The sequence below is a fragment of the Rhinolophus sinicus genome, chromosome 17 (genome assembly GCF_057876585.1).
Source record: "Rhinolophus sinicus isolate RSI-liver-muscle chromosome 17, RSI-T2T, whole genome shotgun sequence".
NCBI classification, from domain to species: domain Eukaryota; kingdom Metazoa; phylum Chordata; class Mammalia; order Chiroptera; family Rhinolophidae; genus Rhinolophus; species Rhinolophus sinicus.
This window is the reverse complement of record NC_142517.1, coordinates 39,665,563-39,693,200: the sequence shown is the minus strand read 5'-3', so window position 1 is coordinate 39,693,200 and position 27,638 is coordinate 39,665,563. Positions and strand designations below refer to the sequence as shown.

The 27,638-nt window shown below is 35.5% G+C and overlaps 1 protein-coding gene across 6 annotated transcripts in view; it reads right to left on the bottom strand.

Moving 5' to 3' along the window:
* Positions 1–27,638, bottom strand: part of NLGN1 (neuroligin 1) — a 773,311-nt gene that overhangs the window by 727,209 nt on the left and 18,464 nt on the right. The gene's annotated exons all lie outside the window — the stretch shown is intronic.

Below are 27,638 nucleotides of genomic sequence, written 5' to 3'. Positions count from 1 at the left end.
CTGAAACTTGCAATCAACTCTTATTACCACAGTGCCTAGCCTACATTAGTAGTTTTTTAAATATGTGTTCATACATTGGTTAATAAATATTGATTTTTAAAATTACTATTTAGGGTATATATCTAAGAATTCTCATTGCAAAAAAAAAGTCTGCATTGCCCACTTTAATCTATATTTTCTAGAAAAACAATTGTTTCTCATTGATGTTATTATTTTAAATGAAATCTCAGAAATTCCCAGTAGTGCTTTATAAATAAGATACCTGACTATAATTTCTTTTTAAATAAACTGAAAATATGTATGTAACAACCTTATAAAAAGTGCTATTATAGTGTTTAAATCCAAATTATTTAGGACTTGTCTCTCACTCATATCTATCCACACAGATTGTTTATCCCTGAACAACTCTCTTGAGAAGGGTCTATGTATGGCTTATCATTATAGCATAAAATTATCATAAATACAGTTATGGCAATAGGTTTTCTTCTTTAAGTGCAATCAGACATTAATTTCTTCAGATTATTTCAGTTATTAGAAAAACTATGAGCACAGAAAAGTTTTTCATAATTCCCCATGATCTTATTTTCAACAAGAAATTAAATAATATCCCATTGATCTAGAATCCACCTGTTGGTCAATCTCTGCTTACCATGAGAAACTCAAGAACCAAAAAATTAGCATGTAAGGCTTATGATTAACCACATAAAGGTCACAGTTTGTGCATTAGTTACAACAGAGTTCCCAGTCATTCTTTCCAAGACTATTTGCTATGATTTCCACACCTGCACATGTGCACATGTGTACACACACATACACACACACACACACAAAAGCACTTGTAGATTTGTTTAATCCCCATCAAAGCAGAAATAGAAAATTAGAATTATGGGTGTAGCTAATTGGAAGGACACATTGAAATTCATTCATTCCGTCATTAATTCACTATATTTTAATTAATTGAGTTAAGCAATGAGCTGAGTATTAAAAAAAAAAAGGTGAACAAAACAGATACTGCTATAAGACTACAAGATCACATAGTTTAGTCTAGTAGAGGAGATAGGTATTCATTGGTAATATAATAAATGTACAAACTGATGACTGTAACAGAGGAAAAGTATAGGAAACTACAAAATTGAAAGAGGGGTGCAGCATGGGGCATGTTAGATGGAAGGAATTAGGAGATAATTCCCTGAAGTGACTTTTGAACTGAAATTGGAAGATGGACAGGCATAAACTAATGCAGGCATGGGAAAGATTCCAAGGGAAAAGACTGAAGAGCACGTAGAAGACCCTAAGGCAGGAGGCACAGTTCAACTGTCTGAAAGCAGATATGTGTGGCTGGAGGGCAGATCATGGGGTGATGTGGCAGAGCTGGAATGGTAAGGGATCTGGACATGAAACATGCATAGGCTACTAGGCTAGAATAGGGACTTGGGTCTATACTAAGAACACTGGGAAGCCACTGAGAAGTAGACATATGAGGAAGAAATCCAGAAGTGTGTGGTGTCCCTGTATCCAAGAGAAAAAGCTTTTTATAAAAAGGAAGGAAGTCAAATAAAATAAAAAGTAAAAACTACCTTAAAGCTCTCATCACATCACACACCACTGTGAGAGCTCTTTGGTGGCAGGATATGGTGGAAGCAATAATGGAGTAGCGTGGCAGACACAGTTCTATTGACCACCTAACAGCCATTCCCTCTTCTTTCTTGTTGACAGAGTCTGTCTCCCACTCTAGAAGCTAAACATGCTACAGCCTTGCTTTACTAGCCTCCCTTTCTGCTAGAGAAGGTATTCCAGTATTGGCCAGTAGAACCTATGCTGGTGGCTTCTTGAAAGCTTTTTCTTCCTTCATGAAATGTAGAAGAGTGAGAGATAAAAAAACATGTTGTGTGAGGAAGTAGCCTTAGAACTGCTGCAGCTGCCTTTGAACCATGAGGGGAAAGTCAAGAAGATCACAGAGCATCAACATCCCTGAACTGTTCAATTAAACATGCAGCTTTCTTCTTACATAGAAAAATTAATCCTCATTTTAAAGTAACTTTTAGCTGGGCATTTAGTAACTTGCTACTGAAAGAATCACAACTCAAGTAAATAGATTAAGAACTACCTTGGTGATACAAAAACAACAACAACAAACCAGGAAACAGAGAATTTAGACTGCTCTTGGAAGTGACTGAAATATTGAGGGCTGGGGAAATTGCTGGATCTGGAGTTTGGGGAGAAATTTGTGGGCTTTTATCTTGGTTTGGTTTAGTTTTTGTTTTTGAGAGAAAAGATTTGAGCACATTTAAGTGAAGGTTGGAAGGATCCAATACAGAGAAGATAAATGATACAGAAGTAAAAAGAGTGATCTTTAGGGAAAGCTTCCTGAGACTGAAAGGAGGTGCTATGTTCAGCTTTACAGGACACAGGACATGACTTCTTTCTTAGAAGACTTTCTCTCTCTCTTTTTTTTTTACATTCATGTCATAAACACTCCTGGTTTCCCTCTTACTTCACTGTCAGCTTCTGCTCTCCTATGCTCTCCATACCTTTGTTGGATCTCTCAACATTGAGGTAGACGCAGGGGCTCAGTTCTTAATCCTCTTTCCTATACTCTCCATCGCTTTAAATATCATCAATATGCCTATGAAACCTAAATATATATTGCAGCCCTTATTCACCACTGACTGCTAGATTATCTCCTTGATATGTCTACTGGTTTGCCTCATAGACATGTCAGAAATCTCACTTCTGCAATTATCATGTATCACCCCCTCCACTGCCACCATCAACACACATGCAATATATAGATAGACAGATACTCATATATATATATATATATATATATATATATATATATATATATATATATATAATTTTTTTTTCTATGTCCAGGCTTTAAATCTTGGTAAACGCCAATCCACTTAGTTGCTTAAACCAAAGACCTGAAATCATCCTGTTTTTCTTCTTTTTTCTTCATTCCCGATCTTTTCTTCATCCCAACTCCCCCCCCCCCATGTTTAATCAATCAGAAAGTCTTATTGGCTGTACTTCCCACATATTCAGATTCAGTCCATTTCTGTCTCCATTACCTCAAGCCATCTTCATCTCTCACTGAGTCTACTGTGACAACGTTACTGCTTCTACGCTTGTTCTGCCCACAAATGAATCTCCAGGTAGCACTGAAAAGTTTTCTTTTATAAATATAGATCAGATCAGCCATTACCTCATTTAAAAACCTCAAGGGCCTTCGTAGTACATGCAAAATAAAACTCAAACTCCTTAGGATGACTTAGAAGAACCCAGATGACCTGGCCCTGCCTACATCTCCAGTTGCATCTCTCCCTCAATTTCCCTTATTTATTTTATTCAAACCACTTTCGTCTCTCTGCCTTGTGAAAATAGCCTCTGGAATACCAGCCCTTGGAGTACAAGGTACAATATCAGCACAATAACATGCAGTAACCCTACTTCAGGGCATTGACACTTGCTGTTCTCTCTTTCTGGTACTATTTGCCCAGATCTCTCCATGGCCTGACTTCTCAACTCAAACATCACTTAATAACAATGATGATGATAATGATGATGATGTTGATGATGATAATGATGATAATGATGGTGATGGTGATGATAAATGATTGCCTATTGTCTTCCCCAATTTATTCTCCTCCCTTAGCTTCCTTGCTTTGTGCCTTGGAAGGATGACCTCCACTGACTGCCCCACCTAAACTCCCTTATCCCTGAATTCTGGTTGGGTGACCTGATAATAAGCCCTGCCAGGAGAATGAAGAGACAGTTGGCAGTACCCAAGTTTCTCCGTGACCACAGCTCTTGTTAATGTGGATCCTCTCCCATAGCTACTGCTCCCTCCCACTGGTATATAACACCAATCCTTCTCTTTGTCCCTTCAGGTTTAAAGGTAGTAATGGCTTCCCACTGTTGCTATTTCCTGGATAATTTGCTATCTCCTGCTGGTTCCCTTTGCTAAACCCACACCTCTGTAAATGGCCCCTAGCTTAAACTCTCTTCAGTTGAACTCTTTTGAGTGTGCTAATTGATCTCTGACAGATACAATAGCTATGATCATTGAACAGTTCCTATAATCCAGGCACTATTTTAAACACATTACATATATTTAATTTTCACATTAACCCTGTTATAAAGATCCTGTTAAGCCTTTAACTTTACAAATGAGGAAAATCAGGAACAGAGTTTAAGTAATTCGCTCAAGATTACCCAGCCCGCAAGAGGTGAAACTGGATTTCAGTCGATGCTCTTAATTACCATGCTCTATATATTGTTTCCCACGAGGCATCTTTCTTTGCCACCCTTGTAAGTGCTCCCTTTTTCCACCCCAGTCTCTATTTCATATCACCTGCTTTATTCTCTTCCTAGAACTTGTTTTTGAAATTATCATTTATATTTAATTTTATATAACTTTACTGTCTATCTCTACCATAGAATGATAGCTCCAGGAGACCAGGAAACAAGTGAGCCTTGTTTCATATCTATACACACAATGCCTAGAATAAAGTTTACATATTTTAAGTAATCAACAAAATATGAGTTTCATTTTAATGCAGCAATAAGAAAATTTGAATGTGAATGCTAGCAAAGAAGTTGACAGAATTTATATCTGATCCATTTCATTTTCTCTGTACAGCAGAAAGCGGGGTCATCTGCTCACAGTAAGGGAGACAGTGGACAGATCACATTGCACCAAGTAGGACCCAGAGAAGGACAGCAGAATTGCTGGGCTGTGGCGAGGGCTCAGCTGTGGTTGGTCAGTGTGAATTTAAAGTGTTGCCATCTTCCCTGTTTTCTAATTTCCTCCAACAGTGCTCAGCTGCCCTGATGCAAGCACAGAGAAAACAAACACTAGTGGAGTCAACCAAGAATGGTGAAGAAGGCTGCTCATCTATAAAAAGCACAATGGCTCCAAAAGTTTAGCAATCTGATGACATTTAGTCTGGAAGAAAATTGTCCAACACACCTCAGCAGGTTCTAAAAGCATTAGTGTTTTAGTGCAAAGGGAACAACTGAGCTCACTGCATGGGGAGAGCAACGAGCTCAGAACTGGAGTCAGTTCAGCCATTTACTAGCTGTGTGATCATTCGCAAATTATCTAATCTCTCCAAGTCTCAGGTTTTGCTTCTATTATTTGAAACATGTATGCCTTCCTTGAAGAGTTGTTTTGAGCCTGGGAATTAAGCTTTAATTAACCTGACAATGTCATACATATGGAACAGATCATTCCTGTACACTATCAGATAAAACAAAAGGCACTGATTAGCAGGAAACCATGATGGTTCTTCACGTGAGTAAATTTTTTATATATTTCCTTACAGTTTACATTTCTGAAACAGCAGAACAAAAATAACAAAGGAAGCATTTTTTAAATAATTTTAAAGAACTGTAATATATAATCTATATGTATATATATATATATATATATATATATATATATATATATATATATATATGAAAAGTGAATTATCTCAGTATGATCCTGAATTGTGAACATATAGTCTTGGAAGCCAAAAGGTATAAAAAAATAAATTAATATGAAAAGCACATGTTCAAATTTTAACCTTTTGATCATTACCCATTTTCTTTGAGTCAACCAAATTGAAGAAAGTAAAATTTAAAATATAAAATATATACATTTTTTGGCTCTTGATTTTACTTTTACAAAATGATGAGAATCAGGGGAGGTGGTTTTTAAAGACCAATATCTACACATCTGTATTTAAAGTAACAGTTGTAACACCTCGATAATAAATCAACTATATAAAAGTTATTTTGTCAAGATTGGAAGAAGAGAATGGCAGCAGTACAGGTGGAATAAATACATACTGAACTTACATGAAATTACATCAGTGGCTCTTTTAATTCAAGCAGAAGGCTACTTTTATCTTCCATTTTATGGATATTAGAGCCTATCCATTTTGATGAACAGCATTACCTGGTCTCCTGCTATCCAGACAGGTAGCCACAGAAATCTATCATTGTATGTAGGCATATAACATAATATCAGATATGAAATAGATTTTATAACAATCTTCAAAAGCAGACATTGAACTTTCTGAAAAGATTTTTTAAATCAGAGTTTTATGAAGAAACTGTAATTTTGAATTTCTATAATCTTAGAATTGCATTCAGTAATGTTGCCAAGATTTTTAAAAAGGTGCCCAGTATGTGCTATACTTTTCAAACAGTATTATTTGCAATTTTCAAGTTAAAATTATATATAGATAGACATCACCAAAAATAGAGTGGAACATAAATTATGAGAAAATAAATACCCAAGTGTCAATACAATTGTACATAGCTTATTACCCAGGGAAGTATGTTCACTGGTCAGTTAAGTGAGTCATTATTTACAGAGTGGCATGCTGTCAATGAACAGGTATGAGTAGGTATAAATTATCTGTTTCAAAATTGCATTACCTTGAAAGAATTTGATCCTTCTCGTTCTTTATAGCATTACAATTTTTAATACTTAATGGTTATGGGTTTAACTTGCATAATAGTCTTTCTACGGAGAAAATACAATGAAATTGTTCTCTAGAAAAAAATTCTAGCTTAACAGCAGTGTTTGTATTTTTTTCCCCCTCAAGCGATGGAAACTCACAAATTGCCAGAAAAGTACTAGTGCTGAAAGTTGGGAGCTAAATATCCAAATTCCAAGTCAGAAAGTAAATTTAAAAATCTAATGTGGGTCAGCAAATATATAGTGGTTCTACACATGTGCTCTGTAGAGATTGAGGCCAAATCTTCCCCATACTCCCAATATAAATATATGTTGTTTACTCCTTTCTCCCTGCTCATGAAATGTTTTCATAATTAAGAAACAACGTTTAGAAAATCTCAAGACAATAGAAAAAAATAATTGATAATGTGTAAAATGGTATCTAGAGTATATTACCAAAATAATAATAATTTAATCATAAAAGCTTCAATTTATCCTTTAACAAATATGTTATCAAAAGGAAAAAATAAAAATTTGGCATTCAATTTTAAATCTTGTGTTTCCACTTTAAAATATACAACTAATTGCCTCCTCTAGAAAGATTAGTGATTCAAATGCTTTATTACACCAATTGGCTTCAAACCAGTGTCATTTCTTCTAAAGTGGTTGTACAGAGTTATAAAGTTGTATTATATTTCATTAAAACTTAATATGAAAGACAGTTTGGGGAATATAGTCAGTAATGTTGTAAAGATTTTGTAGGGCATCTGATGGGCACTTGTCTTACTAGGGAGACCACTTCATGGACGGTGTAGATGCCTGACCACTGCAGTGTACACCTGAAGCTGAAGCTGAATAATAATGGATGCCAACTATAATTTAATATATACATATAGCCACAGGATGTGGAGTACAGCATAGGGAGTGTAGTCAGTGGGATTTTAACAGCTAGATACGATGTCAGAGGGGTAGTAGATTGGGAAAGGAGGGTTATCATTTTGTGAGGGGTATAAATGTCTATTACATTGTTTTGTACACCTGACACTAATTAAAAACAAAAAACAACTTAATTAAGGGTGCTTGCTCAATTAAGGGAAAAAAATATATGTAGTTGCTCGATCAAGTTATACTACAATTAATCAGGCAGAGTATAAGTTTTCAATGATTTATAACTATTACTGTTAGCAGCCAAGTTATTAATATCCTTAAATTCAGGAACCTTAGTCTCTATTGTCTCCCATAGTATTTACCATGGAGTCTTGCAAAGCTTTAATGGAATGACTCAAGAACCTTTCAAAAAGAATTTATGTTTTTCAGTTTTAATATAGTCATGAAATAATACTTTATAGTTGTTTCTGGTCAAATGTTAAGATTCATTAACTACTGAAAATATACAAGAAAACTGAAGTGAAATTTAAACCCTTTAACACAGATATCTGTACACAATCTATTATGTGGTAACAATTAGTCTGTAGTGGTCTCTCCTTCATTGGGGAATATTAGACACTTGGAATGTTACACATTCTTAGGACACAAGAAAAATGTGATCTGCTTTATTAAAAGGAGGAACTAAACTAAGTTAGCTTTAGAATGAAAACAATTAGGATGAGATGGGAGATATGATTAGCATTTCAAAGGGGAAAATAACGATTCAACACATTTTAAATACAACTATAACTCAATTCTCTTCATGTCAATTTTCAATATTTAATGATTTTAAAATCAAGAGCAAATTGACAATGTACTCAGCATAAATCATTGCATGGAGGGAAACTGAGTAACAGAATTAAGCTCCCAAATGTTGGCATTTTTCCAAACTACAAGAATACTTTTACTCCTCCAAATTTAAGTTAATTGCTGTTTTCATATATTTTTACATTATATGAATGCAACTGCCATGATTTTGGAGTTAAAAGGGCTTATATGCACCTCAGCTTTCCATAATAAATACTTCATGAGGTTTATTTCAAAATACTAAAATTAGAATAATGCAGAAGGCATCCAAGCATTTATGTCATGGCCTGGTGGTTAATAGATTTTACATACAAGTATATTTCATATCATTATTTTGCAGGTGCATGGAAATGCTTTTAAGAGTATAAAATAAGCCTCAGCTTCTCCAAATATGTGAAACCAGCACATTTTCCCCTTGTGTTCTCCATCCTAGTATACATAATTCATGGGAATAGAAGCATAAAGAATTTACTCAACCTCAAGGTAATTTCTTTGTATAGTTTCCTACATATTTCTTATTTAACTCCCATTCATCCCTTGGATTAAGTCCCACAAGTTCACAACTATTTCTTAATACAATCTTAAAAGTCAACAGTGAGCCTCAACGGTTTGGAAATTCATTCTCCAGGGTTTATACCAGTGCTTCCTAAACAGGTGTTAAGAGGAAACTACAGAATGTGACTTGTGCTGTGGGAGAAAAAAATTCTTCCTTTGTGCAAATAAACTTTGTTGATTAAGCATTAAACAGACTTCAGCAAGTTCTTTTCTTTCCAGAGCTTCTCAGACGTTGCAATATGTTAATACATATTGCTAATATCCAAGAAGGGAATATAATATGCAACACTTCCCAAGCATCTATGACCAAGGACATCTGAGAAAAATAAGTATTGCTGAAAAACTTTGTTTCTACTAAATGTAATTTGTAAATGCTGAAAAAATTTTCCAAGTAAGTCTATTTTTGAAGAACTTCAGAAAAGAGAATTCTAAAAATATCCACAAAGAATCTATGGCGTTTACTTTTCTTGCTAACAGGTACTACTGTTCCCTCTTCATACATTCAAGGAAGAAAAAGGAACATTCAGTGCCCATTTACCCCCTTAAGTCAATTGTACCTTCATCTTTTCTCCCTACTGAATAATTCTAATTCCTTTAAGCTTACTTCAGAGGTGTCATTTTAAAACCCTTAAGTCATATTTAATGCTCCCTAAATCTTCTCCAATTTCTAAATGACTTTCTTTAAAATTATGACCTTAAATTTTAAAAATGGAGCTATAAAAATAAGTAAAAGCTTTGTTCAATGATTCCGAATTATTAACAGACATCAGGATAATGTTTTGTTTTGTGGTGTTTTGTTTTTTTTTAAAATAAAAGTTTTATATAATATGCTATTTAGGAAACTGCATAGTAGATCTGTGATCCTAGCACTAGCAGTATAGCCCAGAATCCAGAGAAAATTTACTGAAGAAAGTTGGCAGATCTTTTCCATTTGGTTCTTTTCTTCATTTCTGTCATTTTTTTCTTTATATGTTTTAATAGTAAAGACAATGTAAGATTCAGTTTTTCATTACCTTATTTAAACTCTACTCCTATCTTAACCAGGAAATTGGATTCCTGCTATAGAAACTTTACCTCACAGAACATTTATGCATTCTGAACATAAGATTTTCTCCATTATCAAATAAATAAGGTTTGGAAATAGAGTCCAAAGAGGGGGGGAAAACACGGTTACAATGATATTATTTCAAAATAACCAAATGATCAATGGTATAATACTATTTCCTCAAGATAAAAACATATTCATGTGCAGCTGATATAAACCCAAACCAATGAATTCTTATGACTAACCTCTCTTTACATTAAGTCTGAAGGGTTAAAACAAAATCCAAAATACCCACCATCATAATCTCTGAGATCTAGATATTTGGAAGCTCAGTTTAAGGGCTGAAATAAAGAAGGGAACACACTGTTAAGTTGGCAGTTGGTGGAAAATAAAGAGCTGGTAGTGAAGACGATGGTGGCAGTGGCTGAAAGGTGATGGATATTACGGAAGGCACCATCAAGGGAGGCAAAGATGGAGGACCAAGAAGCAACAGGATGGCAGCACGAGCATGTGTGTGGTGGAGGTGGAGGGGATTGTGAAGGGTAGAGGGTGGTGGTGATCAAAGTAAAGGTAATAGTAGAGGCCAAACCAAGAGTAACGGTGGCAGGAGCAAGCATTGGAGGAGACAAAGATGGTAGCTCCTGCATACTTAGCATATTGTAGTCTGGGGGTAGGATTTAAATGGCATCAAAAGTACATAGTCAAATGAGAGAAAAGTCACTCCAATAAGTTCAATAAAGAGTCAAGTTAGAGTAGGGAGTGAAAAGTACCAGGGAGCACAGCAGGGATTAGAAACATCATATCCGTCAAGGTTCCATGGTAGGAGGTCCGGGTAAATTCCAAAGCAATTATTTTAGTTTCAACTGTCTTTTACTGTTAAAGCTTCATCTTCCCTCAACCCACCTTAAAAGGCCACTCAGTGATCACTGCAAGTGTTGGGATTCTCACAGTAGGAGTGAAGGTGAAAGCAGTAGTTATTGCCACAGTAGACACAGTGGCTTTGGGGGCGGTAGGTAATGCTAGGAGCTGAGGAGCTGGTTGCAGTAGCAGAGGAAGCCAGAGCTGAGTAGCAGCAGGGAGCAATAGTCAAGCTATTTCAAATAGAAGTACCTTCCAGACAGATCACGTCTTGAAGATTTACTTTAGGTTTCTCACCGTATTTCTATATCCATGAATGGAATTTTGACCATCAAACATGTTATGTAGTGTATCTTATTCTGTTACATACTGTGTCAGTCATGCAAGAATCAGAATCCAACCCAACAGATTTTAATAAAAGACAAATAACAGAGGTGTGAGCAGAGTGAAGGGAACCAAAAAAGACTGTTGCAGCACCCAGAGAATAACAATTGAAAGAGGTCATTTCCTGGCCTAGGGTAAGGGAAAAAAAAAAAGAAAGCCAACAGTGTTACTGGAATTCAGTAGAGCTGGAGGCATGGACGAGGGAACACCCAGCTAAGGTTGTAATTATGGAAATATGCAGTCACTGCTAGAAATCATGGACCAAAGAGAGAAAGGATGGGGAAGTGGAGAATAACTCAAATTCTCTCTCCTACTATCCTCCATTCTCTTGCCATTGACAGGCATCTGTCAGATTTAAACAGAAAGCCACTATCAAAGGAACCTAGGTAGAGGCAGCTCACAGAGGTCAAGGTCAGCCTCCAGGGACAGAAAACAAGAGAGAGAAGGGCAGAACCTGGATCTGGGTGGGGTGGGGTCACAGACAGATAACCAGTAAATATTATATATTACAGCATTAAGGGGATGCACAATTAAATCAAACCTGGAAATCAGTTCTCCTGACCACAAATACAAAATAGTCCCCATTTTGCTTCCCTCCAACATGGGGTCCTGAAATTATGAGAGGTGGGTCACTAGTGGAAAGGAAATTCAGAGTTATTAAAATATGTTCCAGAACTCCTGTGTGCCATGCATTATCTGCCAAAGAATGGGAATCACAAACCAGAGCAAACAGATAATGTGTGATGAAGGGCAGTCTTTCATTTGTTTCTAAATACTCCAAAATAATTTGAATATTAGGAAATATATCTAGATATTTCTTTATTAGCATATTTGAATAATAATGAAAAATCATTTTTCTTTCAATGTTGGTCATTTATAACTGATTTCTTAATATTTTAATGCTAGGGTAGCTAGATAGATAAAAATGAGCAGGAGAAGGAGAAATTTAGCCCTAGTCAGAAAGCCCCTTGCTGTAGCTCCTACTTGGGTCCAGACCCCTTGCGGCAACCCAGCAGGATTCCAGGCTTATCCATACCCCTAAGGGATGTGATTACACATGCTCCTAAATCAAAGAAATGCATTTTTAAGAGAGAAAGATATCCTGCTTATCAGGGGACACATCCTGTTTGTCAGAACCATCAGTCCCTTACTAGACCAACAGGATTCCAAGTTTTCACATACTCCTCTGAAGGGTGTGTTTACACATGCCCTTAAATCAAGGAAATGCATGCTAAATGCCAGAGGACTAGGCACCTCTGGGGGAGAAAGAGAGATAAGAGAAGGGCGAGGGGAAAGCAATTCTACCCATAGAAATAAAAGACTTCATGCAGGGGTGGCTGGTTAGCTCAGTTGGTTAGAGTGCTGGTGCTCTTACCAACAAGGTTGCCAGTTTGATCCCCACATGTGTCACTGTGAGCTGTGCCCTCCACAACCAGATTGAAACAACTACTTGACTTGGAGCTGATGAATCCAGGAAAAACACACTTAAAATAAATAAAAGTTTAAGGAAAAAAAAAAAAGACCCTGCAATATAAGACGAGGCTGTTTCCTTTTCTTGGGTCAGCCTCCTCCATACCTCAGAGTGTACACTTTCTTTTACTAATAAACTTCTGTTTTATTCTGCACAAAATTCTATCTCTTGATTCAATTCATTTCTTTAAGAAGATGAAGAGCAGAGGTTCAATGTCATTTCCTGGTAACATTAGCCAAGGCTATATAATAATATTTTTTGTCTTTTTGTTCAGCAAGTGCTGGGTTCGCTTAGTTATTTGAGAAATTAATTTAAAAAGGGAGTTTTAGACATGCTCAAAAGTAAGAACAATATTACTAGTAATGTAGACCATGTATTCTTTGATTTTGTGCTTGTCTTTGCAGGTAAGTCAGTTAGTTTCTGGATATATTAATAGTTACAAAAACAGAGTCAGTTTGGTGCAGGTGTTTCTGTCAGACCCGAAAGCCATTATATCCTCTTCATAATATCCCTCCCTCATTAGAAATGTTACTCTTTTTTCTTGAGTGAATGCATAGCATAGACTATACTACATTTGCCCCTAAAAATGACTTTCTTTTATTTAACTGATAACAAAATACCACAAAAATAACGTTTCAGTGAACATGATGTTTTCATAGATATCTATACTATTAAAAGAGGATGTAACTTTATAATATAAAACTACCATATATTTAAAGTGAAAATAACAGCTTAAAGAGCTAAAGAAATTTTTTAAAATAAAATTAACTTTTCTATGGCAGATGATGGGAACAGAATGACGAAGAATGTGAGAAATAGTGGCTACACTCAAAACGCAGTTAAAGGATTATGCCAATTTGTGAAAATCATACCATATATTATTTGGAGAAAAGTATTAAAATTATTCAACAAAAAAACATCAGTGGAACAAAAGAGGTAAGTCGTTAACTATGGAGGATAGTCAGGAAACAGAATTGCTGTTTTCCATGAGAGCCTTTGTTGCTACTTTTCTAACACTTCAGTGGTTGAAAGGAAATCAAACTGCGAGAACTTACTGCCACTCCAGTGAGCCCTGGGGGATTTGTCACAAAATTGGAACCTGAGTGGCCTCAGGCTTCACAGCTCTGGTCCTCAGAAGTGACAAAAAGCAGAGACCAACAGAGAAAGTAGAGCATTAGTTACACGGAATTGAACACCAACATATTTTAAATTGTTGGGCGAATTTCAGGGCACCTTTTCAGTTTTACATTAGACCAAATGACCAAATAATTTCCTCCCAAATATGTGCTATACTTAGGAGTTTCCAAGCAACAACCATTATTTTTTGGCTATTCACAGATAATTCTGAACTTACTCTTCCCTGGAAGAAAGCTTCTTGAACACTGAAAATTGGATAAATAACTAAAAACTAGAGTGGCTTTGTAACTCCTTTTAGACTATTTTTGTGGTTTCATTTTAGTAAAAACCTAAGAAAGTACAGGAGCATTCAAGGAACTTAACTCTTGGTCCCAGAGAGATGATGAACATCAACAGCCTATTTTGGAAGTAGATTATATAGAATGCAGTTGACTCCAACTACATAATGTCCTCTGTTCCCTAAACTGTAACATCATCGCTGGAAACAATACTTCTGTTTGTTTCCACATGGAACAAAAGTACTAGTTGAAACATTTATTTAAACACTCACACTAAATTAGTATTTCTTAATTGAGGCCCATGGATTTGCAATCAACTGGAGTGTTTGATTACAATGGAAATTCCAGAATTGTACACTTGAAACCTATGCAATTTTACTATCCATTGTCACCCCAATAAATTTTAATTAAAAGAAAAGTAAATTGCCAGCCCCCATATACGGGTCATTGATGTGTGTTACAATTTGAAAACTCCTGCTACAAAAAGCTTATGTATTATCTCAGGAGCAAGAGTATAAAAATTAGACTCTATTGTGCTTTACTTTTGATAACTTTAGAAGATTTCAGGAAATGAAAGGAAACTTGAGAGAAGATTATTTTGAGTAATTCAAGTAGACCTGAAAGTGTCTAATATAAATCACAATAAACTGTTTTAATTTCATAATTCTCCATCCCACCTGACCCTCGCTCTCTATTTAAGGATTTCTACTAAAGTTGATTCTAAAGTTCTGTGTAATCATGTATATTCAACTTCTATAGCCTGGAAAGAAGAAGAAAAATCTAAGCTTAAAAATTAATCAGTATGTTAGCTGATTTTTAAATATATTTAAAAGGCCCTCACTCTTTTAAATTTCATAATTTTGTATATCTTACTATAATATATTAATCAGAATATAAATCAGAAACAAATCTTAATACTAAGCTATAAATTTTGGGAGCACTTTTATTTATATAACTTTTTTCTCTACAAATATAAACTATCCAAGCTAAGCTAAGAGTTTCCCAACTGCACAGAACTTTTATCTATTTAAGAATACATCCATTATGCATACAATGATATGAAAACTAATATCATAGGAAAAGTCCGATTAAATACATATGAGGAAGAAGCAAAATGATCACTATTTGAAGATGAAATTGAAAATGATTAAATCTATATAGAAGAGCTCAAGAACTTGGCTGGTTATAAATTAAACACTCAATATATAAATAAAACTTTTGTATATACCAAAAATAAGATGAAAATAGAAAAAATAAATGTTCACAATACAAACAAAAACATAAGATGGCTAGAAATTTAACAAGAAACTAACAACAAATATAAATTTTACTGAGGGACATAAAAGATCTGGCTTTCTTCCCTCCCCCTTCATTTTTTCCTACTGAATAATTGAGTTGAAGTAATTGGGTAAGGCAGAGTGAGGAAATTATCCTCATAGAGAATGGCAAGGATCCATGATGCCCAGAGTAATACCCTGGCAGGGTAAGGAGGGGTTTCACACAGAGGGCACCCCATGTGGGAAGTCAACGGATTAGATTAGCAGGGTGAGGAGAGCATCCACAGTGGGGCAAACCCAGACATAGGCTGTTGGAGTTCAAATGGGATGAGGAGGGTGTTTATGCAGGGGGCAGCCCCATAAGGACCGTCAAAGCCCAAGTGGGGTGAGGAGGGCATCTATGCAAAGGAAGGGGCACTGGCAGTAATGGGGAAATGGTCCAATCTTAAGAATAGAGGAAGCCATGTTCCTCACTAACATAAGCAATTTACAGACACAGAAAGGGAAAAATCGAGAATGAATTCTGCAGTGTGTGATTAGAATTTGAAGTATTAACATAAACTCATTGTTTTAAATGGAGCAGTAGAAAGATGTAGAAATATTGATGTGAATGCATGTGAAACATATGTTTTCCAGCTCTGTCCACTGAGAGAGACTGGAAGGAGTGACACTCTAATAGTAACACCTACCGTGTTTCCCCGAAAGTAAAACCTAGCTGGACGATCAGCTCCAGTGTGTCTTTTGGAGCAAAAATTAATATAAGACCCGGTACAATATAATATGATATAATACCCGGTATAATATAATATAATATAATATAATTTAATATAATATAAATACCGGGTCTTACATTAATTTTTCCTCCAAAAGATGCATTAGAGCTGATTGTCCAGCTAGGTCTTATTTTGGGGGAAACACAGTAGCACCCAGATCTTGGCTTTTAAATGTTCTTTTTCTCTAAAAGGAAACAGTCACTCCTAGAAGATAACATAGGAAAACATTTAGGTGACCTTGGATATGGCAATGACTTTCTCAACACAATACCAAAGGCACATCCATGAAAGAAATAATTGATAAGCTGGGCTTCATTAAAATTAAAAACATTTGCTCTGCAAAAGATGCTGTCAAGAGAGTGAAAAGACAAGCGACAGACTGGGAGAAAATGATCACAAAAGATATGTTTGATAAAGGACTGTTATCTAAAATATACAAAGAACTCTTAAAACTCAACAGTAAGAAAACCAACAACCAGATTTAAAAATGGGTGAAAGACCTTAACAGGTACCTCATCAAAGATGTACATATGGAAAATAAACACATGAAAAGATGCTCCACATCATATGTCATCAGGAAAATACAAATTAAAGCAGTGAGCTACAACTACACACAGATGAGAATGACCAAAATCAGAATGTTGACACCACCAAATGCTGGAGAGGCTGCAAAGCAACAGGACCTCTCCTTCATTGCTGGCTGGAATGCAAAATGGTATGGTCACTTTGGAGGACAGGTTAGCAGTTTCTTACAAAAGTCAACACACTCTTACCACATTGAGCAATCGTGCTCCTCAGTATTGATCTGAAGAAGGTGAAAACATATGTCTACATGAAAACCTAACCATAGATGTTTATAGCAGCTTTATTTATAACTGTCAAAACTTGGAAGCCACCAAGATGCCCTTCAGTCAGTTAAAGGATAAATAAATGGTGCTACATTTAGATAGAGGAATATTATTCAGCACTAAAAAGAAATGAGCTATCAAAACATGGAGGAAACTTAAATGCATATTATTAAGTGAAAAAAAGAAATCCAAGCTGAAAATGCTGCACACTGTGTGATTCCAATTACATGATATTCTGGAAAAGGCAAAACTATGGAAATGATGGCAAGATTAGTGGTTGTCAGAGGTTAGGGAGAAGGGAAGGATGAATGGACAGAGCACAGAGGATTTTTAGGGTAGTGAAACTACTCTGTATGATACCACAATGGTGAATATATGTCATTGGACATTGTCAAAACCCATAGAATGTACAACATCCAGAATTAACTGTAATGTAAATTGTGGACTTTGGGGGATAACGATGTGTTAGTTTTGGTTCATTTATTTTAACAAATGTACCCTTCTGATGGGGGACGTTGATAATGAGGGAGGCTACACACATGTGGGTCCAAGGGGCATATGGGAAATCTCTGTACCTCCATCCAATTTTATGTTGAACCTAAAACTGCTCTAAAGAAATTAGTGTGTTTTACATTTAAAAAAAAAATCATGCAAAGAACAATAATTACCAAAATGGAAAATGGTTATAGACATTGACATAATCACATTTGTCACTAAATATGCCATACCAATAAAAACATTTCTATATGTATAAAATAAATATTTTGTACATTGTATACATTTGCTGCATTTGATAAGAAAACTGGCATGAGTAAAAAGAGGTACTGACTTTCAACTTGGTCAAACCATTCTTTTCCCTAGAAAAACAAAATGAATTGTAAATGATGGAAGAAAAAATGTAATTAAGAAAAAGAAAGAAAGAAAAAAACAGGGCTCCTTTGGAGAAATGCCTGGCTCCACAGCTGGAGAAGGGAAAGTACAAGATGAGCTTAAAACATCTTACTTTGCCAGAAAGGAAGGCATTACTCCAAGGATGATAGGGGCATGTCAAATGGGCACAGTGTCCACCTGAAATGTTCTAACTGGTCAAAGATGAAAAAAATGGGAGCATGAAAAGAAAAAAAAAAATGAGAGCGAGTCATTGTAACCCATTAAATAAAAGTGCATATAATCAGCACATCTTGATACACGTAAAAATTAGTTAATTAATTAATTAAAAGTTAGCTGGGAATGGGATATTTACATCGTGTTAATGTATCTCCTTCAAAATAATTGTTAATTACAAAGGGAAAAAGAATAACTTTAGAGGGAAGAAGAACTGGCAGACCCCACCGTAATTAAGTGTCACCTGAGAGGATGCGAGGAGAAAAGCATAGCCTCACTTCTGTAATATTCCTCCCAAAGATGCATGCTCTAAAGCTAATCACGAGAAAACATCAAAATAAACCAAACTAATTGACTACCAAACAACTGCCCTACAATCCTTAAAATATCAAGGTTATGGAGTCAAAGAAAGATTGAGAAACTGTATCAGAATGAATGAAGAAAGCTAAAGAGACATAGCAACTAAATTCAAAACCTAACTCTAACTGGATTGTTTTGGTATAAAGACATCATGGGAGCACCTGACAAAAACTACTGTAACAGAATCTGAGAATTAGATGGAGTAATAGATCAGTGTTAATTTCCTGATTTTGATTGCTGCGTTCTGATGAGGAAGGAGAATGTCCTAATTTTTAAGAAATGCACACTAAAGTATTTGAGGGGAGATGGGCAACTTACTTTCAGACGGCTTAGGGGAAAAACAGGCATTTGTACTCTGCTTGAAATTTTCTATAAATTGAAGTTTGTTTCAAAATAAAAAGTGTAGAATAAATGCTTTGAAAAAAATTGATAGATTGGGATCGTGATTCTGAAACTTCAAAAGCATAAAAATTATTTATTTATAATTTACTTGGTTAAGTTAATAAAATTCTAATGATATCATGTTTTAATTTAACAAACATCCTATAATCCTCCTGGATGAAAGCGTGGACAAGATAGTAAGAAAATATTTGAAAAAGAAGACTACACATGACTTGTATTACTTAATACTATAAAATTATTAGAAATATACAATAAATTAAAACAATGTAGCATTTTTCCAAATGAACAAATCAATGAAACTGGAGAAAAGGTCCAAAAGATGAAGGCACACGTTACTATTTTGTACATAATAATGAACATATTTAAAATTAGTATGGAAAGATGGGCTCTTCAATCCTGCTATTTAGATCTTTATCTTACAGTTCACAACAAAACAAATTCTGGCTCAAACAAAAACAATTGTAAAAAACTCAAAACATGAAAGTATCAAAAAATGTATAGATTAATATGTATATAATTTGGTGTCACAGAATCTAACCTTGATGTCAAAGAAAGAAACCATAAAAAAGATCTACATTCCCATAAGCAAAATAGACAAAATATTAGAAATTAGATAAATGTCAAAGAGGTAATTCAATTGGCAAATAAATATATTTTTTAATGTTTAAATTATTATTATTAACATTTTTTTAAGCAAGGTTTTGCCAATTTAGTCAAGGACAAAGAAAATCATACCTACTGGATTGGCAAATATTAAGAAGAATATCATGTCCAGTAGTGAAGGGGGCATAAAGAACCTTTGCAAGAGGAATTACATATGGCCACTACCATTAGGGAGGATACATTGAAAGTATATATTAAAAGGATTTAAAATGTGCATATCCCTCACCCCCAAGAAAATTCCCCATCTAGAATTTTCCCTAAGAAAATAGTCAAACAGGTCTGCAATGAATCTACAATGTTTGTTGTTGATAACAGGGGGGGAAATGCAACAATAAAAAATCAAGAAATTAGATGTTAAATTATGTCATTAAAACAATGAAATAATAATTGTGTCATCTAATATTTCACCAATAAATATGAGAAATAAATGCATGACAGGACATAAATAGATCATTTTTGTATTTAAAAGTGTGTGGGTGTGTGTATACACCCACTTTCAAATACAATATACACACTTAGAGGACGAGAGAATTAAAGAGTCAGAGAAAGAAAATGGATGGATAAAAGGAGTTATCTCAGAATGATAGGATTCCAGTTTTTCTTTCTATGTGCACAACTACTTCTTTTCTAATTATTATAAAATAAGCATGTATTTCTTATTTTATTAACAAAAATAAAAGCTATAAAAATTGTGAGGAAAACTTAATGTGAAAATTAGTAGAGAGGCAGAAAATTTACAAAAAAAGTTTAAGGAAAAAATAAATCATCTAAAGAATGTAGTTAATTCAATTTTCCATATTGTGCATTGTCTTCATTTTGTATTACAATATTTGCTATTGGATTTACATGTAGCAGAAATCTTAGTTACAACACAATTGTATAACTGATAGAGAGCCAACATTGTATCTTTAAAATTGCAAGTCATTGTTGCAAGCAATCTGCTACCAATTTCCACATTTCTGTGTAGTGTATGATATGTAACTAAACAACCAAAAGAATTAACATTCGTATTTGATACATATTTTTCTGAGAGCACTCAAGCCCATAAAATGATAAAATGTGAGTTATTAATTTTATAAAGAGAATTATTGTTTCCATAAAATTAGAAATGTTTATATGATTCAGATAATTAAGTAAGCTTGGAAAACATTCTTTTTAAATGCAAATTGATTAATTAGAGAATTGAGTTGAAGTATCATATCAAGAACTATTTTAAATAATTTTTATTAGTGAACTTTTAAATGATTGTTTAATTCTATAATCTTAAAGTGAAAAAAGGCCTTTTTTTTTAATCATCAGAAAAAACATTTTTAATTTATTTTCTACTGTCACAAACTGTCTTGAACATTTACAGGATATTTAAATTCAATGACATGAATAACTAAAACAAATATAATTTGCGCAGCCACAGAGAACGACTTGTAACACGGAAGAATATGTTTAAATGTAATACCTAATACAAAGACGTAAGTAAGTCTCTATAAACAAGCAAATAACACAAAGTACTAATTCCAAATAATGGGTTCTCAAGGTCACCAGTTTGTCCTGAAAAGAAATTTTAATTTTACAATTGTAAGAAGCATTCACTGATATCACTGGACATGAATACTGAATTAAAGTTGACAGGTAAAACATTCAATCCATAGCAACAAGAGGATTTATGCTATAAAAAATTCTAAAAACATAGCTGTAGACTTCAAGATAAACACTTGGGCTTTCTTTCATCTCTATTAAAGTGCATCAGACTTACTTCAACTACATATTTTAAAGTGATATAATTTTTGTGCTTAAATCATATTAATACCAATTTGACCATACTAAATTCAAAAAGGTACAATTATTATTTGTAATCATATATCTCCCCACCCCTCTCATTGCCAATCTTGATTCCTACATGTTCTGAAATGATATCCACCTGAAGAATGAACACATTGTTTCGCATGTAACTTCTCATGTTGCTTTCACTAGGCAAAGTCTCAGCATTCTACTTGACAGGGGTGTGCTTTGTTATCGAAGGCAACACTTTCTGAACTGAAGCAGTCACTTAGAAATGGGAAAGCCAAACAAATGGGACTTAAGGAAAATAAGTCATGCAGCAGAATAAACTGCTCCTTGATGCCTTGTTTTCCCGTTGGCCCTTCAATGCCATCTATGAAGGTTGCGTTATCATTGAAAGAGAATGAAATCATTCCAATGAACTGCCACATGGTCTATATATGCTTTCTCATTTCATCCTCCTCTGCTATGAGGAAAATATTGTTATTTCCATTTTACAGATGAAAAATGAGGCTCAGAGGGATAAGGAGCTTGCCTAAGGTTATAGAGTTCATAAGTTTGGGGGACAGAATGTGTATCTTGGGCATTAATCTTTGCTTACTCCCTTGGTAATATAATTCAGTCCAGTCTCTTGGCTTAAATACCATGTATATGCCAACAACTTCCAAACATCTATCTCTATCTGTATCTATAGCTATAGCTTTATAGCTATCTATATCCATATCTATATATCTATATCTATATCATCTATATCACCTATATCTCATCTATCCATATTTATATCTATGTCATCATCTATCAAGTCTAGACCTCTCCCTGGGCTCTGGATTCCTTTCTCTAACTGAATGTAAGACATCCTTATTGGATTCCTAAAATACTACTCAAACTCAACATGTCCAAAATTAAACTACTGACATTCACCTCCCAAAACCTATTCTACCCTCAGCCTCTTCCATTACAGTTGATGGCAACTTCATCCTTCTATTTTTCTCATGTCACCCGAGACTCAACTCTCAGAATCTACTTTCAGTCCACAAGCAAATCCTGTAGACTCTATGGCCAAAAATTGTTTTCAGAATTCAACCACTGTTTTTTACCACCCGCATATCACCATCCTGGTAAAAGATATTATCACTGTTGGTCTAGATTATTGCAATAGCGTTATAACTGATCCCCTCACTTAAAAACTTGTTTCCCCTATACTTTATTATTGATCTAACAGCCACAATTATCCTTTTAAAAAGTCAGATCATATCATTTTTCTAATCACAACCCTTCAAGTCATTCATCTTCATCAGAATAAAAACCAAAGTCCTTACAAGGGCCTGTAAGGGGGACATGATCTGTACCACTCCCCTTACTTCTACGACCTCAGCTCCTAATATTCTCTCTCTCACTACTCCCCACCCCTGCCAGCTCCAGCCTTAGTTCCTTCCTTGCTGCCCACATCAGGGTTGCTCTCACTGTAGGAATTTTGCACTGACCGTTGCTTCCACCTGAAGGGTTCTCCCAGATACACACATGACTTGCTCCTTTAACTCCTTTAAGTCTTTTCCAACTATCTTCTTCTTAGTGAGACTTATGCTGACCATCCAATTTTGAATTTAAATGATACTTTCCCTCCCCAATATTCCCCACACTCCTTTTCAGCTTTATTGCTTTCTCCAGGACCCTTACCATCTTTGAATACATTATAAAAACTACAGAGGGTGCCAAAAAAATGTGTACACATTTTAAGAACGGAAAAAAAACTGTATTAAAATTATAATACTATATATTTACTGATAAGAAAAGGTGAATACAAGTCATGTTTGACTTCTGCGATTACGAGAGGTCCTCAAAGTGGTTACCATCAGTGTCATTTTAATACACTTTTTTCCATCCTTAAAATGTGTATACATTTTTTTGGCTCCCTCTGTATTTATTCATTTTGTTTGAAGCCTATCTTCCCTAATATAGTAGTGAGACGCATGAACACAGGAATTTTTATTTGCTTAGTTCACTATTATAGCCCCAAAGGCTCAAACTGAGCCTAGCACCATAAACATCTTTGACAAAATGAATGAATCAATCTGTTTAGATTCTAGTCAGTTTTCACTATTACCAAACTTCTCACCAAACTTTTCCTTCCTCTTTGTCTCTCACTAAGGAGGATTTTATCTTTAAATAACTCTGGATTGATTACTACAAATTCTATAAACATCTGATTGTTTCTGATGTTGGAAGCTTTGTAAAAACATACCACGTCTTTACCAACATGAATTATAACATGAAAATATGTTCATCCCCCACTGAATTTATCAGCCATTATTCCAGAGATTTCCATCTTAATGTCTGAATTCCTTATCTCATAAGGAATAAGAATATATTATTCTCAGGGAATAAGAATATATGACCAGAGGAACAAAATCTGCAAAAGAAAAATGGTAAGGTATGAAAAAATCTGGTGAAACAATAGTAGAGTGAAGGATAAATGCAAAAACAAACCAGAAAAAAGTATTTACAAAAACTCATCGACAAAGGTGTTTGGCCATAACTTGGAAATTAATTTTTCAAGATGTGAATTATGTAAAACAAAACAAACAACAACAATAAAAAAAAACCTCTACAAAAGTGTAGGGAATGAAAAATAGAGGGTAGAAGTCACCTGAAATATTTAGCCTATCAAGCTGCTGGTGAAAGGTGTCACAAACTCTTCCAAAAATCAAGTCAGTATCTGTCCAGGAAAAGCTGAATTAAAAATGAAAGGCAATGAACCTTTATTGAGCTCATACTGTATCAACATATTGGGCACTTAGGAACATATTGATGCTCAAAGAAGTTAGTTAACTTAACTGAGATCATGAAATGGCCAGAAATAAACTGGATTAAAAACCATTCCTATCTGATTCTAAAGTTCACTCAGGCAATTCAGAAAGCAGTACCTTTCCTCTGCTATAGGTCAAAGCAAAAGTTTTTGGAGCTAAATGACAAAGATAACCTGGTTAAAAAGAAAAAGAAAAAAGAAAAAAGATTGTCATACCATCCTACATACTGGTTCAGAAAAAGTCATGCCTTCATTTGTCTGAATACCCCATTCCAGACCCCCAGTAAGGGATAAACTCCTATCTTCTTTAGAGACTGTGTTACAACATCACTGATCATCACCAGGTAACATTTACTACCCTGTCTGTGCAAACCTACCAGCAGAGGTTGAGAGGAAGTTTTTCAGCAGCATAGCAACAAACCACTGAGGGAGACCATCAGAGTGGTCCATCAGTCCTCCACACATTTACTGAGGACCCAGTAGGGCTAAGCTCTCAGTCTGCTTGATAGTAGGAACACTGAGCTGAAAGCCACAAGTTTTCCTGTCTTAGTCCGTTGAGGCTGCTATAACAAAGTACTATAGACTGGGTGCTTTATAAACAACAGAAATGTTTAGTCTGGAGGCTGGCAGTCTGATATCCGGGTGCCAAACTGGCTCAGCCAGGGCCCTCTTCTGAGCCACAGACTTCTCTTGGTATCCTCACATGGCAGCAGAAGAGGCAAGGGAGCTGTCGGAGCCTCTTTTTATAAAGGCACTAATCCCAGGCATAAGGGCTCTGTCTTCATGATTTAATCTCCTCCCAAGATCCCCAATTCCTAATGTCATGACATTGGGCATTGGGATTTCAACATATGAATTTTGGGGGATACAAACACTCGGATCATAGCACCTTCTTTTCTTGGAGTTAGATAGGGTGAGGGAGACAGATGGTAAAGGGCTGCAAAAGCACAGAGTGCCATTGGAGAGTGCAGCCTTGGGCCTGGGGCAGGGCAGGAAGGGAATCTGGGACAACAAAATAGCCAATGCTAGAGTAGACCTGGCGATTGAGAAGCTAGAAGCATGAACCATCACACAGATGAAGAGTTAGCTTGAGGAGGTGCCAAGAGCACGTAGCAGAAACTCAGTCTCTCAGGTAAGGCTCAGGAGCCCATTCCCTGTCAAAGAATCTGTTTACAAGGAACCCAGCAGATATCCATTTACCAACTCGGGAACAGTAAAATAAGAATGGGGCCTCAGAAGCCAAGCAGAAATCAAATTATCACTAACTTGTTGCACCCCCCCAATTCCAGAGCTCTTCATGAACCTATTGTGTGTCCTTGTGTTCTCAGAAAGTAACTATCACCCCATTGACATTAGATTCAAGAAAGAACTGCAGAAGCTGGGAATTAGGAGGGACCAACAAATATAAGGGTAAAAATAGTTTTTACACCCATTAAACTTCTAAGTATTTGCAAACCTGACAAGTCATAAGCAACTGTAAGGAAAAAAAAAATTGGCAAAAGATTATAAGTATTCAAAACATATAAATAATAGTCATAATGGCTCTTGAAAGAAAATTATCTCTGCTAACGGAAAAGAAAAAAGGAAAGCGGATAGGAAGAATGTGGACAGGGCCAAGTAAAGGATAGAAAAGAAAAGGAGAAAAGAATAATAAATGAGATAATAGCAGAGAGTAGAAAGAGACAAAGAGAAAAAAGAAACACCTCTGCCCTTTTCTTTTATAACCATATATGAACCATTGGATTGTTCTACCTCACAGCTTTAGCAAACGTGGCTGAGGCCACAGCATAGGAAAGGGGAGTTCTCAGAATTCCATCATTGAGGCCACACGGGTCTTTCCATTCATCATGATGTTCATTTACCTTCCTGATGATGATGTCACACAACAGATGACTGTTAAAGGATAGAGCAAAACCACAAAATAGAGACAGATAGATAGGTAGATAATAGATGATAGATAGATAGATAGATAGATGATAGATAGATAGATAGATAGATGATAGATTCATTCCAATAATACAATGTTAAACTCTGAGTCACCGAGTTCCCCAAGTGAAAAAAAATGTTAATGTACTTCCTATACATTACTAGCAGTAAAATATACAGAGTTCAGTCCTTCGATGTTTCAAATTACATGCTTAGATAAACTGATGTGTTATACGGAAATACTGTACTTGTGCTTTCAGATGCCTTTCTGTAAAGTTCATGGGTTTATTATTGCCAAGATAAATACACTGAGTTGAGTCGACCATAATAATCACTAATAGTGAATATTTATTTTATTTACACGCCCTTATGTACCAGGCTCGGAGCCAAGCACTTTACATACATTTCCCTTTCCTCCTTGCAACGCTCTAAAAGCAGAGCTATCCTGATCTCCCTTTATGACTAAGGAAATGGAAGCATAGAGGGGCTGAATAAGTTGATGGAAAGCTGGAATTCACATATAGGCCCCTCTGACTATCAGACCTACGCTGTGAATCACTCCACTACCCGACTGCACTACAGGATGCTGCCGACGGCTCTGCTGTACTCAACAGCATCTTAGCTTTATATTGAGCTTAATGATACATAATTTTAGACTTTGACTCATTTAATCCTTACAACTACGCTACGAAACAGGCAACGATATGTTGTCTTTCCCATTTTAAGGTAAAAATACTGGGATTCGGCCAGGGTAAGCAGCTTCCACCAATCATTAAGACATGACAAAGTTAGAACTTCTATGTACATCACCTAATTATTGCAAGTCCAGTGCCCTAGCCACTGCCTCAAGCTCTTTTCCATCCTACTTCTAGGCACACGCAAAATTTGTCTTCATACTGTTAAAGTACTTGTTGAGGTAAAAAAAAAAAAAAAAATGAGTCAGAGAAAGAGATATAATACTTGTCAATTGCCTTAAATTACCGCCCCCTCCCACCCTCTGCCATCTCATTAGATTTAAATAGCAATCCCTATATAACAGGGAGCTGTAAATGTGCCTATTTTGCGCTTGACAAAGAAGGTTCTTGCTGAAAGCATCGCTTGAAGGTCCAGAATTTAACCATATACCACTGGGTTACTATAATTATTTGGAGGAATGTTAAATGTAAGCATTTGAAATCACCCTTTAATCACAATTAGCTTTAAAAACAAATGGGTTTTCCAGATATTCCAAATGTTCTGATTTTGCTTGACAAACGTTGAACCAAAACCAAGGAAAACTTTTGCTCACTTTGTAGTTTCCTCCTTCAGTGCCCCTTGTCTCCTTCTGCATCTTATTGTGAGTTCTTATTTCAAATGCATTTGTTTCGGAGTTCCAGGTAGACTTCTCCGAGGTAGCTGTTCATATGTGGATGATTTAGGACCTTTCCAGGCTACATCCCAGGATCTCTGCCCACGTCAGATTTCCTGTTTCTTCCTGTTGATTCTTTTTTTAGGCCCTGCACCCTCATCCTTCTCAACACCGCTCACTCCACCCCTTGTGCAGTGGCTCCAACACATCTGACTTCAAAGTGAGATATTGCTCCCTGAATCCTCCTTCCTGGAGCCCCTACAAAATATAAACATGCAGGTCCTTTTCCTTTCAAGGTTTGTATTGCTGATCACAAGAGGAAAAATAAAGAAGGGAAGACATAACGAACCATGGAGATATGACACAACACACAGTGTCATTCTCATTTCGTATCTAATGTGCCTCTGCTAAACAAAGTAGAGCAATAATTCTGGAAATA